This window comes from Falco rusticolus, chromosome 1, assembly GCF_015220075.1.
Source record: "Falco rusticolus isolate bFalRus1 chromosome 1, bFalRus1.pri, whole genome shotgun sequence".
Classification (NCBI taxonomy): domain Eukaryota; kingdom Metazoa; phylum Chordata; class Aves; order Falconiformes; family Falconidae; genus Falco; species Falco rusticolus.
In genome coordinates this window covers 56,766,595-56,772,528 of record NC_051187.1, presented here as the reverse complement: position 1 = coordinate 56,772,528, position 5,934 = coordinate 56,766,595, and positions in this window count along the sequence as shown.

Here is a 5,934-nt window from a genome sequence, read left to right as displayed (position 1 = left end):
GTTATTCTCCTGTAAGTTAATTTTTTTCCACTTATTTTTAGGCAAGTTTTACAAGTTCAAAGATGGTAGTGTTTCTTGACGTATTTCCTGGCAGTTGGAAGGGACAAGTCTTTTATTTTTAATTCATTATTAAAATATGTTTTCTATCAGGTAAGGGATTTATTTTAATACTTTATTTAAGTCTCATCTGTAATTACATTAGAAAAAATAACTAGGTGTCTGGTTGATTAAAAACTTTAAGGCAAACTGCACAGGAGTTGTGTGTGATACTTATTTTAAAATATGTCATAAAAGTTAGGATGTAATTATAGTAGTCTATGATATTTGCTTTATGGAAAAAACATTTATTAGTCACTTTATGCCTTCTAAGTTTCTGTGAAGAAGAGTCCACCCACTCCCTGTTCTTCCCTTTAATTCTTTCTTTTGTTGTTTCCTTGGATATAAGCTGTTTGTAAATGCTACTCTTGTATATGACAAGACTGTATTATAGTAACTATAAATGTTGATTAACTTTTAAAAATCATTTTACCATTGTTAGTTCATCAGATTATTATAAGATGCCTGCATGGTACTTTTCATCTTTAAATCCAAACATTTGCAAGGGAGGCTTGATTTTTGTTACCTCCCTTAAGGAGGAAAAACTGAGACAAACAACTCGTTGAAATAACCTACTTGGACATCACAGAGCAGACTAGGGGTGAACAAAGTCTGATTTTCAGGGCTTTAGTCACAAACCAAATTGCCTTTTCTGCTAGTGGAGTATTTAGTAGGTAAGAAAGCTTTTTGATTTCTGTATGAACTGGTTTGTCTGTATAATCTCTGCTATTATGTTTGTCCAGTACATATACAATAAATCTATTCCAATTCTAGGACCGCTAATGATTTCCTAGATTTTGCTGATATGTCCAGGGAGGAAGAAGCATAAGCAGACACTCAAAAAATTCTTGTTTTGTGACAAATAAGACTGCAATTAAGTTACTCCCTGAAAGTTTGGAAATTAGTTGAGAGAAAGATTTTCGTATTTTTCATGTTAATGTTGTCTGTAATACTGTTCATCCTATATTCTGTCATCACTTCAGCTTTCTTTTTAACAGTGGTGAAAATTCTGTGTATAATGTAATTTCAGGGGGCTTTTACACCCTTTTTTATTTGTTACTTCCTTAGGGCAAATTATCTGACATCTCATGTTAGATGTTCTCTAACATACACTTAGGAGGTTACCCTGTAATGCAATACTATCGTAGATAGTATACTGTCATAAATGGATCGCTGTCCTAAAGTTTCCTCTTTTTTTGATGATGTAGTTCATGACCCAAGACACACTTCAGTAAATTTCACTAGAGTTGGGGGAAAAAAACCACCGCCACAAAACCCCCACACCTATAAAAGACACTAAAGGAGGAAGAACAATTGATTCTGGAGTCGGAAGCATAGAAAAAGCAAGAACATGGACAAAGGATAAACCTTTCTTCTGATCCCTTGAAGAAGGGATATGCAAAAAAGTGACACGGTCTGTGGGGGAAACCTGTCAAAAGTACAATACATAATTACTGTCTATGATTTCAGGAAAAATTAAATGGGCAATTAATTAAATAGATACTTAAAGTTTAGGGTTATTGCTTTTGATGTTTGAATGGGTTCTTTACTGAATAAGGATTTAAAGCATCAAACTAAAAATTTGGTCTCAACTATAACCAGCTAAATTAAATACCAGCACCACTCTAACAGCAGTCTGGAACTTATTGTGGTCTTCTATATGTTGAAGCTGTGATGCTTCATCAAGTTTTGCAGCCTGCCTGAAGCTTAGCATTGCCTTAGTTAAAAGAGCTACAAAACCTGATCAACATAGTTTAAAGATCACTGAATATGCATAAATTACATTATTATGCTAACGATAACAGTGGAAATATCTCAGATTTGATACACAGAAAATCAATTGTGTATACCAATTTCTATATTGCAATCTGTAATTTTTAAAGAAACAACTGGGTTTTGGTGTGCATAAGTGAATAGATATACATATTTGCATGTTTTGTCTTGTACTGTAGCATCTCATCTGTGTAAATTTGAAAGCAACTAAGATCTGGGGAGAAGTCAATTTTAGTAACGGTCTACTTCATGCAATTCTAATGAAGCCATTTACGGAGGCAAACAGTGCTGAACCAAGTTTTAAATTCTCTGAACATGTCAATTTAGAACATGGATTTAACATGTTTCCTTTAACTCTAGGCAATAATGCTAAGCAGTAGAATTCAATAAATCTTTCAGATCCCTTGAAACTTAAAAAAATATAATCCCACAAACTGTTTGAGATAAGTAAAAACTGCTTGGGTAGAAATCTGATTGTAAGAACAAGAACATATAACAAGAGACAGTCCCACTCTCCTCTCTACAGTTATGGGAGCTAGTAGCTGTAGTTGATACCTTGCGTATGTTGCAACAGCTTCAGATGTTTGAGCTTCCAGCCTGTGTGATAAGTCCAAGAAAGCACAATGCTGTGAGACCATTTCCAACAGGATCAAAATCGGTCAGAATTCCTCAATGGAAGTTTGACTAAAGAAAAAGTAGATAGAGAAAAATTGTCTTTAGAAATGTATGTTTTATTTCAGAAATACATGTGGATAAGGGCACTAACTTGGATTATCCCGCTGCAGGCAGTTACTCTGTGTAGATTGGTAGGTGCCAGCAAACGATTTTACGTATGCATATACACCAAATGCATATTGTAGCTCTTGACTTTTGATTTACTATAATATCCCCAAGTTTCCAGGAATACTGTAAGTGCCTTACCAGCTCTTAAAATATTTGATGCACAAGATTTCTCTCTTAAGATCTGAGAAGAAACTCCTCTCCCTATCTTGCAATTCAATCCAAAATGTACAGGTGTGACAAGCTGACAAAGGTTGCTAAAGTGAAAACTAGACAGAAGGCTATATGTCTGCTAGTAGTAGATACATTGCACCTGTGAAAGATAAGGTGATATTGTATTTTTAGGGCTTAATCCTTACTAACTTTCTTTTGTACCTGATGTATTGTTGTTTGTTCTTTTTTTTTTTTTTTAACTTGTTACAATACTTTTGAAGAAGATAATGCATTTACATGTTTTGTAGTCCCTATTATGATCATCATGCTTAATTCTAATTTTAAAAACCCTCCACAATTTCTACTTCATTTTCCATTTTAAAGTTACGTGCTACAGCATTTAAGGTTTGGGGTAAAAACAGGAGATATTGAATGGCATAGGAAGCGAACTGCAGGGAAGGTGCAGTCTGAATTTACAAATAGCATGTAAATTTAGGATTTAATATAATTCTCCATGATGTAGCTATGAACTGCTGCTCTGGGTGAAAGCACTATGAAGGATTCACAGGACCCAGATTTGATTTCCTTTAGAGAGATAACAGTTCCTGACTCTAAGAATAAACAGCTTCAAGTAAGGATTGTTACATTTTTCCAAGATAGAAGGCTACATAAAAAAGCAGCAACTACAGTATTCAAAGAGGGACCTGGATGTTTGTACCACACTCAAAAAGCTGTTCTATCTTGTGACTGTGTCATTTACAGTTTTTGTTTGTATGTCAAAAGACTTTGGGAGAATCATTGATGGAGGTGAGTAATAGCATCTGTAATAGTGTCATAGTGGGCTCAATGGTGCTTAATATTCCACCTGGTCTTTCACTTTCCTCTAGAAATTAAGGAAACTGGTGGATCATCATGTTTTGGGAGGGTTTTTTTGGGGGATGTCTCTGTTCTGTACAAGAAAATAAAGAGAATATGCCTAAAAATGCATCAGGAGCACTGCGCTGATCAAAGTGCTCCAAGAAGTAATTCTTTACACAGGACATGTGCAAGGAAAGAATATGAAGTAGAATTGGTTCATTAGAAAAATGCTTGTTTTCTTACCAAAGCTGCTTAGTAAAACTCTTGGAGAACTGCTTCTTTAGACCAAATTCCAGACTGAAGAATTTGGAAAACATTTTCTCTGAACTTTTAATTCTTATTTTGTTTCTCTGCACTACGAACAAGGCTATTGTATCTGAAAGTCCTAAACAGATGAGCAAAGCTTTTCAGTTATTTCACCCTGTTTAATTCCAGTCCAGTACTGTTTTTCCTTATTGTGACTACCTCCATGGATAGTTGTTAATTTCCTACTGATTACTAGCTATCTTGCTTTGTCTTTTAACTTGCAATCTTAGCTTTTGTTACTGGAAAAAAAGTCATTATTTTTACTTAATGTTGAAAAACCCACCTACCCTCGCTATGATGTGCTACCCTTGTTCCTGTGCTTATTTGGATTCTTCTATGAGTTTTGAATATAAAATATTCTTATTGTGATTCTCACAACAAACTCCAATGCATATTAAGTTATTGTGTTGACTTCAGATTAAACTGTTTAGTTCTCGTGTACTCATTTCAGATCTAGATCCCAAATTGTCCCATAGAAGGGGTTCTGTGTAAATAGCAGAGCTTACAGATAAGGAAAGTCAGTCAAAAACATGAAATAGAAGGCAAGAAACAGAGTAGAATGAGAGTCTTCTGTCTATATTTGTTAGCTATCCTTTAAACCATTTGAGAAGATTCTTGACATCCCAAATACTAATATCATCAGAAGCTCTCCTTAATGTTTTTATTTTGCTCTTTTAAAAAATATTGGTTACAATCTGTCCACTGCTTTCTGTAGCTTTTGTGTATGTACAGTTGTTGTTAATGACACTGGGAGTAACATGCATAAATGTGGTTTAGTTTAATAAATAAAAAGATGCTATTCTCTGGCAATAAAATCCAGACCTTGCATAGATGGCAAGATACAACATTGAATGGCTCTTGCCTGAGATCAAAAACATCCTGCTTCTCAAACTCCAAAATCTGTTCACTTCTGCTATCTCTGTTTTATTATGGCTTGACTTCATCATTCACAGCCAACATCTCTTGACAGCAGCTACATATATCCCATTCTAAATTATCTTAGCAAGTGCTGAGGAGTAGCCCATCATGATTTTGTTTGCTAAGAAAATATAATTGGACCTATGAAGCTGCTGAAATTAGCTACATGGTGTTTTATGGAGTTGGTCTTGGCAATGCCTGAGTTATTAAAAAGAAAATAATAATAACTAGTAATCCTGTTCAACAAAAGCATTTAGTAGTTATACTAGACATTTTATGTAGAACAGTAATGGTATGGACAATCAAAGACAAGAAGAAAATTTATATCCAATTTGCCTTAGTCAGTTGGAAAGGCAGCAGCAGTAGTCATCTCTGGTTAGGCTGGTTCTTGAGAAGAAAACATGCACAGTGTCATTCCCCTACTGCTAAAGAGTGAGAAAACCAATCTAATCAGAGGACACATGAAATGAGATTATATAAGTCAAGTATATTTAGTTAGTAAAGAGAATGCCAAGTGGCTTGGATGTCACTGGCCTAAAGGATACAGAAACTACACTAGAATCCACTTTTCCAATTCATGGGTGAAAGGTAATGGAGTTTTTGTGTCACAGTATATACAAAAACAATGTATTGTCTAGAGAAAGGTAAGTAATTCCCAAGTTGTTCCTGTAAGACAAAATAATTATTGCTATGGTACAGATTTGTATATTTTTTGTCCTTGCAATGACTTGCACTAAGCTGACTTAATTGTAATCAAAACTTTTTTAGAATGTTTCTTTTATTTTTAAGAGAGTCAAACTTGTGTCTGATGCTAAGATTTTGAAATAATTTCTTAGGTTTTCATATACTGAAATTAATTGATGTCTTGTAAAGTTTATCACAGAACTTTTAGTGTCTCTCTTCCTTTCTAATTTTCTATGTACTTCTTACCGTCTACAGGAAGCTCTTGACCATTTTAATAAGCTATTAGTAAGATCATACAGATCCCCTTCTAGTTCTAAAAATGTTGGTAGTAATTTGCAATAGGTAAGTGTTCATTAGAACTAAGTT